The sequence below is a fragment of the Carassius auratus genome, chromosome 4, assembly GCF_003368295.1.
Source record: "Carassius auratus strain Wakin chromosome 4, ASM336829v1, whole genome shotgun sequence".
In the NCBI taxonomy this organism is placed as follows: domain Eukaryota; kingdom Metazoa; phylum Chordata; class Actinopteri; order Cypriniformes; family Cyprinidae; genus Carassius; species Carassius auratus.
In genome coordinates this window covers 16,875,564-16,888,771 of record NC_039246.1, presented here as the reverse complement: position 1 = coordinate 16,888,771, position 13,208 = coordinate 16,875,564, and the positions used below count along the sequence as shown (strand labels likewise).

Below are 13,208 nucleotides of genomic sequence, written 5' to 3'. Positions count from 1 at the left end.
ACATAACCCTCCTTATTATACCCGTCAATATAGGTCTATTTGTTCTTTGCTCATATAATCAACTTGTTCCCTCCAACTCGAAAGTTTCATCAACATAAACTCCCAAGAATTTAATATTTGACACTGAAGCACCTCAATTTTTGATAAATCCTTAGGGTATCCTATATTTGGAAGTTTAATATAAGAATGTATGTATTTGTTTGAAGAAAAAAAAACGACTTTAAAAAAAATCCAAAACCACCTATGGAATGAAGTCAAACATGGATATGTTCTGGAAAATCAAAAAGAAATGTGACATTAGTCAGCATGGGTTAAAATCCCTTAGCATTGTTTCAAGCGCCTTGATAGATTAATACAAACTATTCTAGAATCAAAACATTTATTTCCTGACAAGTATACACTGTTGGACAGAGCAACATGTGGGTTTTAAATAGGCGCACAAAAACACTTCATCAAATGAAATGTAAACAAGCTGCGGATCAGCACTTCTGCTAATCGACTCTCTTGACATATGATTGTTTTGAGCACAGGAACACCTTGTTCACTTCCTCGCCCTCCCTTCCCTTTGGCACAAGGAGGTTTCAAAAAACCCATGTGGCAAACAGGTGCAAATTCCTAACTGGTTTTCAACACCAGGTGGCCCTAAATTGCCACAGTTGAGGAAGGCCCACCAGGGAAGTCTTTTGTAAGCATTACTGAAGGAAGGCTGACAAGAGCAATGTGTTGATAGTCCTTGTGCCACATTTAGATTACAGTGCATGGATGGCATCTGTTTGTGAGAGGCATGAAGCAATGGAGAGGACTTAGGCAGGACAAACCTCTCAAATTACATAGATGATGAGGATACACACCTCTCTGTCAATGGAAGGAATGAAGTAACCCACACGTCTCTATTTCTCCATGTTTTTCAACTTACTCTGGACTTTAATAGGCCAAACTTTAAGTTTCAGTCTAAATGGTAAGTGTTTCTCCCACTTTGATAGTCCTTAGTGTCAGCTCAGCTGCTTCGGTCTATCTGCCAAAAGTAATAGATGAGACAACTCGTCCCTTGCCTACTGTGTGCTGTCAATGAGATGATGGCAGAAAACAAGGCTTGTGCATTATGATTGATATGGAGCCCTCCAGCTAGGCCACATTGCCAGTCTATTGATTATTCGCCAGCCTGGTCTCGTGGGAGGGCCTGTTCCTTGGTCATCCATCATACTGACTTTCTCCCATTTTATACAGACAAGAATAGTTACCAGGATAAGATATTTGAAAGTGCAGGTGCACTCAGTATATATATATATAAAATTTGAGTTAATGGTACACTTCATTTAGGTGAGATAAGGTTGTAGGTTGGCTAGGTCATGCTGGCCTGAACATCATGGGATTTTAAACTAAATGTAAATGAAATAGGCCGTTATCTTTCTTGAACTAAATGATCCCCTTCCATTTCTTTCACATAAAACCTGTGAGTTTATAAAGGTTTTATTTTTTTAACTAAATTATGTAATCAGGTCCAAAAACACCCTGATTCACTGCCTGTTTTTATCAAGGCCAGTTTTTTAAAGAAAGTGGCGTTTATTCCATTAATTATACCAAAAGGTTCAAATTAGCCTGAAGATTAATAACTCAAGGCAAACCATTTATCAAATTGATTGTAAATGTAAATTTCCTTTTAAATAATACACAAGTGAATAAAACATATACAGGTTGTCAGTCTGTGGATTATGGTGAGCCCTTTCTGATTACAAGTTAATTAACATTTAGCCGTAGGTGACGAAAGCGCATAAGTCTTTGAATCATTGAACCGATTCGTTCAAATCACTGATTCATTCAGGAACGTCACAATTATGTTTTGCATGGAGACGTTCGGTTCGCTGTGGTTACATTTTCGTTGGCAGAGTAAATGGCAATATTGTGTTTAAAATGTAAGCTTAACAACATTTAGTCTACAGTTTGTTTAACTATTGTATAAAATATCAAGATGCTGTAATACTAACATCAATTTAAATTAAGTTTGGGCGGCTGTTTTTTTTTCCGGTGTCAGTTGTGTAAAAATAGAAAGTTAATGATCCCACACTGAAATTGTTTTAATGTATACGTAGGCCAATATGATGTTTGACGTTCAGTTTACATCAAATCAACTTCATATCAAGTTTTTGACGTCCGTTTGATTTGTATATTTGTTCTGTATTTTGATGTCAATTTAAAGTCTTTTCAACATCAGTTAACGTTACACACCTGGATTTTCTAATCACGCCATTATATTGTTTGTTTTCCAACTTTGCATTTGATTTCTCACCTCAGGTTAGTAATTTGTCCAACTGTTTTGGCAGATCTTATGAGAACAGAGCAGAGAAATATGTGTGAATCAGCTGTTTGGTGCTTGACGAACTGACCAGCTTTTCGCCTTCAGAAAGTACGAGTTGTGTACAAAAAGATAAAGGTAGGACCCCAGGAAGAAATGCTTCCCTTTTGCTTTTTTTCTATTTTGTACACTTAAAATTAATTAAATTTAAAACAAAACAACAACAACCACAAAAATTGCTGCTTGCACATGCTTGTAGGCCTACTGCTTGTACTTCTAATGAAACAATTTAAAAGTCAGTTTATTTTCTGCAGTTCGTTTAAATTGTAAATTAATTAATTTTCTAAATTCATATTGAATTGATAAACAATTGACACTGAGATTAATTGTCATTGAAGGAACTGGTTGGGGCTGGATAGGGAAAGTAAATTTTAAATTAATTAATTAAAATATTAATTAGTTGAAATATTGCTTACATAATGCCTGGTATTCATAAAATATGCATGTCTATAGACAGAGAAAACAGCACTTTGGCCTTCACAGAGACTGGAAGAGACAAGTGCCTGTGGCGTTGTGTTTGGACACACCCACGGAGTGGACTCTGTTCGGCCGAAAGAAAAGGTCACAGAAATGTCATGCAGTCATGTCCTTGTAAGTTTGATCAGACTTGATAAAAGCAAACCTGCTGCTTGGTTTCTTCCTGCTGTACCTTTCAACATCTGTAATAATACCACACCAAGCATTTGATCTATGTAGCTTTAAATGTTAGATGTAATGTCTCCGCTAACAACCATTGCTTTAAGTTTGCAATGAAATTGAGCATTACAATTTTTTTTTTATTATTATATTAACTATAGTTTTTTGTTGTTGTTGTTGTTTTACTATCATTGTTGAAAACAATTTTGCTGCTACATATTTTTGTGGAAACCAGGAAATTATATATAAATCTTTTCCAATGTTGTTAGTGTCTTTACTGTCACTTTTGAAAAATATTAACTTCCCAGGATCACAATTTTGATTGTAAACTGTTTACAACATGGATAATTTATTTTATTTCATTCTGCACTAAATCTGTAAATTCAAATGATTACTGAAGGATCACACATTCCATTACATGAATTACATTTTAAATGATATTAAAATAGGAAAAAGTTATTTAGTTGTAATATTATTCCACCATATTCTAGTTTTTACTGCATTTTTCATAAAAGTAAATGCAGCCTTGGTAAACATAAGAGACGTCTTTCAAAAATCTTAACTGCAAACTGGTGTGGAGCAGAGTGAGCTGTGTGGTCAGTGGTCAACCAGGACCTTTCACCCCATGTTCAGAGTCTGTGGCACCTTCGACTCTAAGATACAGGTGTGAAAAATTACTATTCTAAGACTGACAAATTGATATTGAGTTGAATTCTTTGAGCTCAATATTTTGCCTTGACCCAATTGAGGCCCTAAAGCTCGGTCGCTGTGACCATTTTAATGAATTTCTGTAGCGGAAATGGGCCACGGGTGAGGCGGGCAGGGGCTTTGACGAGAGCGTGTGCACCTCCGGGAGCATCCCTCTCCTTCAACCTCGCCTCATTAGTCTAACTGGGCAGTTACAGAGCTGTTGTGTGTCACATCTATTTTGGTCCCCCTAAACTCCAAAGTGGCCCCTCAACTTATCTTCCTGTATTCTCCATTTCCCCTCTCACCACCCAGGAGACGAGGTGGAAGAGATGCGATTGGGCCCGGACCCGTCATCATCAAGGAGACAGGTGGCCAAGGAGGAATCGGTCACTAATGCGGTCGGCTAACTGTGTCAAGGACGTAGAACCCAAACCTGGTACAGTTCACCTGTGAGAGACCTGAGAGCACGAACGCAGAGAGGAACTGACCCACTAAACCAACTTACAACTCTACAGTCTGCACTCTTCTTGAAATTAAAGGTATGGTTCCACAAAAAATTAATGCTTTTCATTGTTTACTCACTGTTATTTTGGTGGAATGCAAAAATAATTTGTTTAATTTTTTTTTTATATAAATCGTTTCAATACAATGAAAGTTGTCAGGCTGTCAAGCTCCAAAAAGGACAAATATTGCACTATAAAAATAGTCTGTATAATCTGTTTGTTATATTTTGAGTCTTTGAGTCTATGATGAAAAAAAATGTTGAAAAAAAAAATACTATCAAAATGTTTAGTAAACCACCATTTAAAAATATTTTAGTTTTTGTTTTCTTATAAAGAAATGTATTTATTTAGCAAAGATGCATTTATTTGCTCAAAAGTGACAGGTGAAAACGAAGAAAATAATCCTGTTTGAAAAAAATACTGTTCTGTTGAACTTTCTATTCATCAAAGAACCCTAAAATGTTGATTTTTAAAATAGTTTCAACATTAATAATACATAAATAAAACTAAATAATACAATGAATAATAAATAATGTATCTTGATCACTAAAACAGCATTTTAGAATGATTTCTGAAGGATTATGTGACAATGAAGACTGGAGGAATGGCTGCTGAAAATACAAGCTTTGCCGTCACAGAAATGACATTCTATATTTTTGTTGAAATTTATATATTTTATACTTTAGAATTATAAATTCTATTTAAAAACATAAAATAGAAAACTGTTTTTCTAGGCTGTAATTACAATTAACAATATTACTGTATTTTTGATCAAATAAATGCAACCATAATGAGCATATGAAATCTCTTTCCAAAATCTTACCGACGCCAATCTATTGAACATTTAGTGTACCTGTAGTCAGTGAATAATGACTAAAATATCAGTCTGTGTCTCGCACAAAGCTGTTGTGTGACTTTAAAAAACTTCTTATATAGTGCAAATGTCATATGGACTATTTTATAGTGCCTTTTGTATTTTAGGATTTGTAATGACACAAGACTTTTCATTTTTGAGTGAACTATTCCTTTCACATGTATCAATTCCATAGCTATAAAACCTAAAGAATGTACAAAACGAATGTTTTTGAGGACATCACTCTCGATGATTAGTCTTTGTGTAGTGTAACCTGGCCCAAACCTGGAATGTGCATGTCATCCGATCGCATAAAACCCTTTAGAGAGTTGAAAGAGCACAGACATGGTCCTACTGTTCAGCAAAAGACATTGCTCAGTTGATAAAATCAGATATGTGGTACCACAGCCTGCTGCTGCTGCTTGTGTTTGAACAGTTTCCTTTAGAGATCTCTGTGTAGAGACGCCAAACAAAAAATAAGATGAGAGGACCTCACTGTGCGAGTGTGTCTACAGACCTGCCTGACAAACAGTTTTTAGTTTAATTTGATCCAAAGAAGCAGCAGTTTGTGATGCATATTTTGTTACTGGTTTGAACAAAGTTATTGAAACAAAATATTTTTTGGATATTTTGATCCATCTCAATTTATGAGCTGTATATTTTTATCTACATAGAAAAAAGGAGGTGTCTGCATACCCTCAATATAATTTTTTTATTTTTTTTTTATAAGATTTGTCTCTAAATGGGTAAGTCTCATTGTTGGTTTAATTCTATAAATGTATTCCAAAAAATAATTCACATTAATATTAAAAATAAATTTTTAAAAGTAAATGAAATAAAACAAAAATAAATCAAATCAATAAAATAAATACATTAAAAAAATTCATGTTAATTTAATAATAAAGAGTGGTGTTACATCAGTGTTTGTTTAGAGTAGGTGTGTCCTCCGCTTTGACATTTGCCCACCTTGGGTTGATGCTCATGTTTTATTTCAAGTCAATGACTGCATGTACCTCCTTTGAGTGCTGTTATGTAATTCTGTGTGAAAACCAAGACATTCGTCATACAAATATTCATCAACATTGCTGATCAGAGTGAGAATTCGCACTTGAGTCTAACACCCTATAAACACACTAATGTGATTCAAACACTGGCACATTTGTCTTCCACTGCTGCTCACCTGTCTCCAGCACATATTCTTGCATGCACACTCTACTGTTCCCTTCTTAGAAACAAAACAAAACCCACCCAAGTCTTCCCAGAAACATCCCGTCGCACACTCGCAGGATTTTCCGCCAGGCAGAATGAGACCGATGCTGTCGTAGAAGGTCTAAAAACAGCACTTTGTTGAGAGACAGACAGTAGCTGGCTGTTGATCAGTTCAGACCAGATGACTCTCAGTAATGCATCCATGACTTGGATCTTTGATCCGTCTCTGTACTTCAGCAAATGGAAGAGTCATGACACATTTTGTTTGCTATTCTGTATTTGCTCCTGTGCAAGGAGGGAGATGTCATGGAGTGAGGATGAGGCTTGTTTTATTTTGAGCTTTGGTGGAGTTTAGTGTGAGGCTTTTTGTATTTGCATCATTAGTTGCTTTCTCATATTTATGATTAACCTGTTAACTGTCATCCCATCCCGTATACAGGACACCTACGTTTACTTCACTATATAACAATTAAATCCTAATCGAATCAATTTATTAACTGAACTCGGGCGATTTACGTGTGGATTATTGTGATGTTTTTATCAGCTGTTTGGACTCTCATTCTGACGGTACCCATTCACTGCAGAGGATCCATTGCTGAACAAGTGATGTAATGCTACATTTCTCCAAATCTGTTCTTATTTAATTATTTATTTTTCAAAAGAAAATCATTTATATAACATACAGAGAAAAAAAAGAAGAAAATTCCCTGATTTTAAGGTTAACACATTTTCTGTATACGACTTTCCTTTAAACATTTTTCCACCCACCACCCACATAGGGATATAACAACAACATAAAAAAAATAAAAAAAAAAAGAAAAGAAAAAGAAAACAAACAAAAAAAAAAAACACATAAAATGTTTTTTAAAAAAAATAAATAATTGAACAGTAAGTATACAGAACTTGATCTACAAGGTCATATCATTTTCCAATACCCAAAAGTAAAGGGCACCAAAATTCATTAAAGAGATGGCCACGGTTATATTTCTCCAAAGTAAATTTTTCTAATGGCAAGAATGAAGACAATTGGTCAAAAAAAGTCTTAAGAGATGGAGGGGAAACATTCTTCCAATATAAAAGTATGTATTTTTTTTGCAAAATAAGATATCAAAATAAATAACCTGCATTTTTTCTGATCTAACTGTAAGTTATCAATATCATTTAACAAATATAAACTGTTACTCAGGTCAAATTGTTTATCCAAAACTAACTGAGTGAAAGAATGAATTGATCTCCAATAGCCTTTTAAAAGACTGCAATCCCAAAACGTGTAAAAATGTCCCATCCATATTTTTACATCTCTGACACACAGCTGGAATATCATTTGATATTTTATGCATTTTTAAAGGTGTTAAATAGGTTTTGTGGATAAACTTAAAATTAGCCTCCTTAATCTTGATACTTGTGAATGGAAAATGAATTCTATTACAAATATTTACCCATACATCATCTTCAAAAGTTCTACTTAAATCTCTTTCCCATATTATTTTTAAAGATCGGAAAGAAGATTGGGATTCTTTTGTCAAGATATGATAACATTTAGAAATCATTCCTTTTATTGTATCTACGAAAAAAAAAAATATCCTCCAGTTCTGACAAAAAAAGCCGTATTTTATCCCCCTTAATCAGAGAGTTAATTTTTTGGATTTGTAGATATTTAAAAAATTGTTTATTAGAGATATCGTATTCTGCTCTTAAGTCAATAAATGATTTTACCTGCATTTTATCACTCAAAAAATCTTTAAAATATAATATACCAGAATTTAACCATTGAGATATGTTGCCTGAAGTAATTAAGGTGTTAAGATCCGGATTTAAAAAGATTGGAGAATATATAGAAGTACAAGAGACAATACCAATTTTCTTTCTACAATCTTTCCAAGTTTGAAGAGTGTTAAATACAGTGAAATAGTTATTCATATTTTTTTATCTTTTCATAATGTTTTATAAATAACAAAGAGACAAGGGGCAGTGGTTCAAATGGGTTAGATTCCATCTGGACCCACATGGATTCATGTCTTTCTTTAGACCAAGAAATCAAATTCCTAATTTGGGCTGCCCAAAAATAATATTGAAAGTTAGGTACACCTAAACCTCCCATAGGTTCAGGCTTCATCAAAGTCAGCATACTAATCCGAGGCTTTTTATTGTTCCAAATAAATCTTGAAAGAAATCTGTTCTTGACCTGAGAAATCTTGGATGACCTGAGAGTACATTTTCGGTGTTAGGTGTTGAACTATTCTTTTAAACAGAGCCATTTCTATTCAAAGTGATCATGTATAGATATACATGGATATACACACACACACACACACACACTTTTTTACGCATGTTTATTATTTATTTAAAATGTGCATCTTTGTATTGCATCATGCAGCAATTCTGTGGTTCTGTTTCCTTGGGATGAATCGGTTGCATTGCAGCATTCCTCAAGTTTTTTTTGCATCAAAGGGTCTGCTAAATAAATAAATTATAAATGTAAATGTCAATAATAAATAGCTTTTTCATTTGTGCTCTAAATGCGCCATGACTGAAAATTAGGAGAAATGTCAGAGTTTTCAAGATCGCGACCTTAGAATGGACAAACTGGCAGTGTTCGGTTAATGCTCATGTCGAAGGGAAAATCAAGTATAAATAGCCCTAACGCAGCCCTCCGAGTCTCTGTATGCGGTGTGATTCATATCTCGTTAGAGAAGTCAGCCTCGTTAACCTCTATGTAATTACCCAGTGCGCGGCTCCGGCCCACAGCACACACACAGCTCCAGCAAACTGCAGCCAGCGTGCGTCAGTCAGGCCTCAGTGAGTGTGACGGTTCAGATCTCTCAGCTGATTACTCATTCCTGAGGTCCTACTTAATATTAATTCTACATCTGAAGTTTAGTTTGGCATGCAGAATGTTCTTCTTAACTGACGTATGGCAGCCCTGAACTGATCTGCTGAGTGTCCTTGCCAACTGTGCTACATAAAAGCAGCTGTCATTTGTCAAATAAGGCAAAATAAATCCCACGATGTGTGTTTTTGTGACCTTCTACCTTTTTCCTCTGCTTTCTGAGTTCTGTCTTGGTGATGTGCAGAAGACTTTATTTCTGTCCCTCCCTACTGTTCTCTTTCCATTCGGGGACATTGCAGAGCCTTGGGAACGGTTTCCATAGCGACCATAACTGCAGACAAGGAGAGTGTGCTGAGACAGGGATGTGAACGCACTGGCACTCTCATCTCATCTCATGTGGAGTGCAGGCCCGCCTCCTTCCATACCTCTCATTTGGAAAATGTGCTGCTATATATTTTTTTTTTTTTTTTTTTGAGCTATTTATTTATTTATTTTTCACATGGTTCATTGCAAACTTACTGCACTGCTGGTTGCAATTAAATCAAATGTTACTTTTAAAGACTTTTTTCTTTGCCACCCTTTTATCATCGCCAACGTGTCAAATGTAATATTATTCTTTCAGTGTAAATTGTAAAAATCTTTAGCAAAAGAAACATTTTGATTATTGTTTAAAACCCTACATTTGTTCAGATAGGTCATGCTTTATATATTTAGTATTTTTAATAATCAGTGAAGTTGAATATACATATCAACATGATTAACACTTATTTATTTAAAGAACCTTTTTTAATTTTGAATTATTGAATTGAATTATTTATTATCTGCAACACATCATAGATAGGATTTTGACATATTTATTAAAAATATATAAATAAATAATCTCTTTAAATACAATCTTTATACTTTATACAATAATTTGCATAAATGTTATATACTTTTTATTTTACATATTCAGTATAATATACATATCAGCAGTACTAAAATTAGTTTATTTTTTATTATATAACTACATTATTCTGTATGTAAGCATAATACTACAAAATCTACAAAATACATATAAATATAAGTTATATTTATATATAAATTATTTCCATGAGACTAAATATAGGTTAACTTTGAGAACAGTCTTTTTATCTGTGTTGACTTTGAAACTGAGAACAAATGCACTTAGATGTTCTGATATCGCATCAAGCACTAACCAGAGATAGTAGTATAGTGCATGCTTATTTTCCTGTGTGTCAGTCTGTGCAGAAGTCATATCAGATAAATAGGTCAGCTGCAGTGTTCATGTGAACACAGACCCCAGTAGATTAAAGCAGAAAACAGCAACCGTCTTCAGAGTGCTGATTTGTTTCCTCAGATGAAGTAAAGTTGGATCAGAGAGCAATCGGTGGCAGTGGCACACCTCAATCCACATCACTAACTTTAACAGCTCTGAGAGGCTCAGAGATCTGGATTTAAGATGGCCTATGCAGCACTCTTAGGGGAGATATATATTTAAATAAGGTTAATGCAGGTCCAGGCACTCTTTGTATCTAAGGAAATGTTTCATTGCCCTTTAGAAATAAGAAATATCACATTTTATTTCTAGCTAGAGAAGAGAAAAGCTTTCCTTCACACCCCCACACATACATATTCCTACTTCTGTATTAATTGGTTTGTGCCTCTTCAGTAAATTTTCCCATCAGCAGCTTTTTGTTAGGTTGTGACATGGCAAGACTTCAAAACTCTGAGCTATTTCGAACGCTCAGTGGGTCTTTATTGTAAATCAATTTGTTTTGATGTGGAGGAGAAGAGAAATGTAGAGTTGTCGTTGTGTACACAGATGCTGTACGCCACTGCTATTTCATCCTGTTTGCAGCAGGTGAAGTGGCTTCTGTCAATACAGGCTTGTGAGTTTTAGCAGCAGTTAAACGAGATTGAAAGAGGTCGATGCAGAGAGAGAGAGAGAGAGAGGCGCAAGGACAGAACTGTTCACTCCCACCCACCTCAAAGCTGCCAGTTCTCACATCTGCCAGCTCACTGTGTGAACGGCCTCTTTTGATGCTTTTCTGTCTTACCACAGGGACATCCACCGGGAGATGTATAAGCTCTTCATGCTTCCTTTAGTCCCCCAAAATGTATACTTTTAAGATATTTGAAGTCTTTAACTTGTTGTTTTCATTTGATTATTATTAAGTTATAAGTTATTATTATTGCTTAATTTTTTGTCTTATTCTTTGTATTATTTTATTGAAAAAAAATATATATTTTGACATGAAGTACTTGAGCTATGTGCAGTGCTTTACTTCTATAATCTTTTCCCCTCACTTTTTAAGTTTGATGTTATTTTTACTGTTTTTATTACATTCCCATTTCTGCATTTTGATTAAAAATTAACATTGTAATAAATATGGTCATACTGAGATATATGGTCACATTGTAAATTACAGGAAACAGATGTCATAATTGTTTTGTTTTTTTACTCCGAGAACAGTATTTCATTTTGTAAATGCTGTAAAAAATATATATATTATTAAAATTATTATCTCATTACCACAAGTGTCCTAAAGTTATATATTCACTTATTCTGTGGTATGTGACTACCTTTGTTTTATTTGTAATGAATGACTGTGAGATCCTGCCTGTCAGTTTTCTATTATCTCTGCTATGAGTGCCTCTTAGGATTATTGAAATGAGAAATATGTAAATTTGCGGCAGGTGCATTCAAACACCTACTCTCATTCGACCAGGACTTGTGTGTAGTCAGTGCATTCAAGTGGATATACTTAACTATTAAGCCAGAAATTGAATTGCATTTCATGGCTCCCATTTTTTTCTATTCCTCTTTTTATTTTTAAAGGTCAGGCCTTGCAAAATTAATTAACTACATTGGCAGCATTTGATGGTTATTTTTTCCCCCAGTTTGGAAGACAATTGAAATCCATTTTAAATGCGTCACATGTTCAGATGTTTAAATCATTGCAATCATTTTGGACTTGTGTAAGTGTGCTAAGCCACATTTAAAGAAATTGAATATTTTGATCCCATTTTGACTTCAGTTTTTGCGCTAGACTCTCAGTATGTTTAATGAAATTGATTGATATGTTTTCTTATGTAAAGCGTTCCAATTCACACCTCGAGGGATGTGTTATATTTGGCATTTGAAGGCTCTGTCCCATAGCCACCGCTCTCTGATGGCCGAGCAACGTGTCTTTGAGGACATTACGCACTCTCATGACTAGGCTGTCGTTTGAGCCGCATCAAGGACACTCCATGCACTGAATAACTCAGAAGCAGGTCTCGCTCGCTCTCGTTCTGCTCCTCTCTCTCAAGTGCCATTTCCTTTTCATCACGTTTCAGCCTCTAGGGGGCATCTTTTACCCTTAATGTCCTCAGCTAACAGGTGTCCCATCTGCCCTAAAAATACAATACGCCTGTTGCGTGCAGGAAAATCTTAGATTAGAGCCACCAGGGTCTCACATTTCCACCCTGCTGCTTTCCATTGCACTAGTGCACTGTGAATCTGTGTGCCATTGTGGACTCTGAGAGATGCAATTGAATTATTTTTTGTATGTCTTCTCTATATAATTCTAAAATCTGGAAGAGAATTTTGAGCCATGAGTTCCATTGATAATTTTTAATGTGATTTACACACATTCTGTTAATTTAAACGAAAAATCATAGGATTATAATTAAGAATGTAACGATTAACCGCGAGCTGGTTGAAAATTTATTAAAATATGTGACAATTCAAATTGGTTGAGATGCTAAACAAATCGCGATTCATTTAGGGGTAGGAGTTTATATGAATGCATGTCTGAGGGGAACTTACTGTCTTTAGAAAAGTTTAGATGGTATTTTTTCTTTTCATCTCCTCTCTGTATAATGCATATTAAAATTCATAGGTGCAGCACTGCTTTGTTTAAAGCTGAAATCAGGGAAACGCTTTAAACGCCACCTGCTGGCAAAGAGCGAATATGCGTCTCGTTCAGCTCATCTACTGTTTCTGTTTCATGCAGAACGTTTTTATTTATAGTTTCACAAAACTGAAGTCAAAGCATTCTGTCTTTGCTTCACATTTCAAAATAATATACAATATAATTTAGATTTAAAATCTGCTCATGTTGCATGTATGCACTGCAGCATTTTTGT

The 13,208-nt window shown here is 34.8% G+C and overlaps 1 long non-coding RNA gene across 3 annotated transcripts in view; it reads left to right on the top strand.

Annotated features, from left to right (window-relative positions):
- Positions 1 to 2,252: 2,252 nt before the first annotated feature.
- LOC113060821 (uncharacterized) overlaps positions 2,253 to 13,208 on the top strand; it is a 36,083-nt gene continuing 25,127 nt past the window's right edge. For 2 of the 3 annotated variants that reach the window (XR_003278299.1, XR_003278300.1), the window contains exons 1-3: positions 2,253 to 2,431; positions 2,807 to 2,944; positions 3,992 to 4,218. This is a non-coding gene — a long non-coding RNA (uncharacterized LOC113060821). The remainder of the gene's footprint in view (positions 2,432 to 2,806; positions 2,945 to 3,991; positions 4,219 to 13,208) is intronic. The other variant, XR_003278301.1, reaches the window with a different exon arrangement.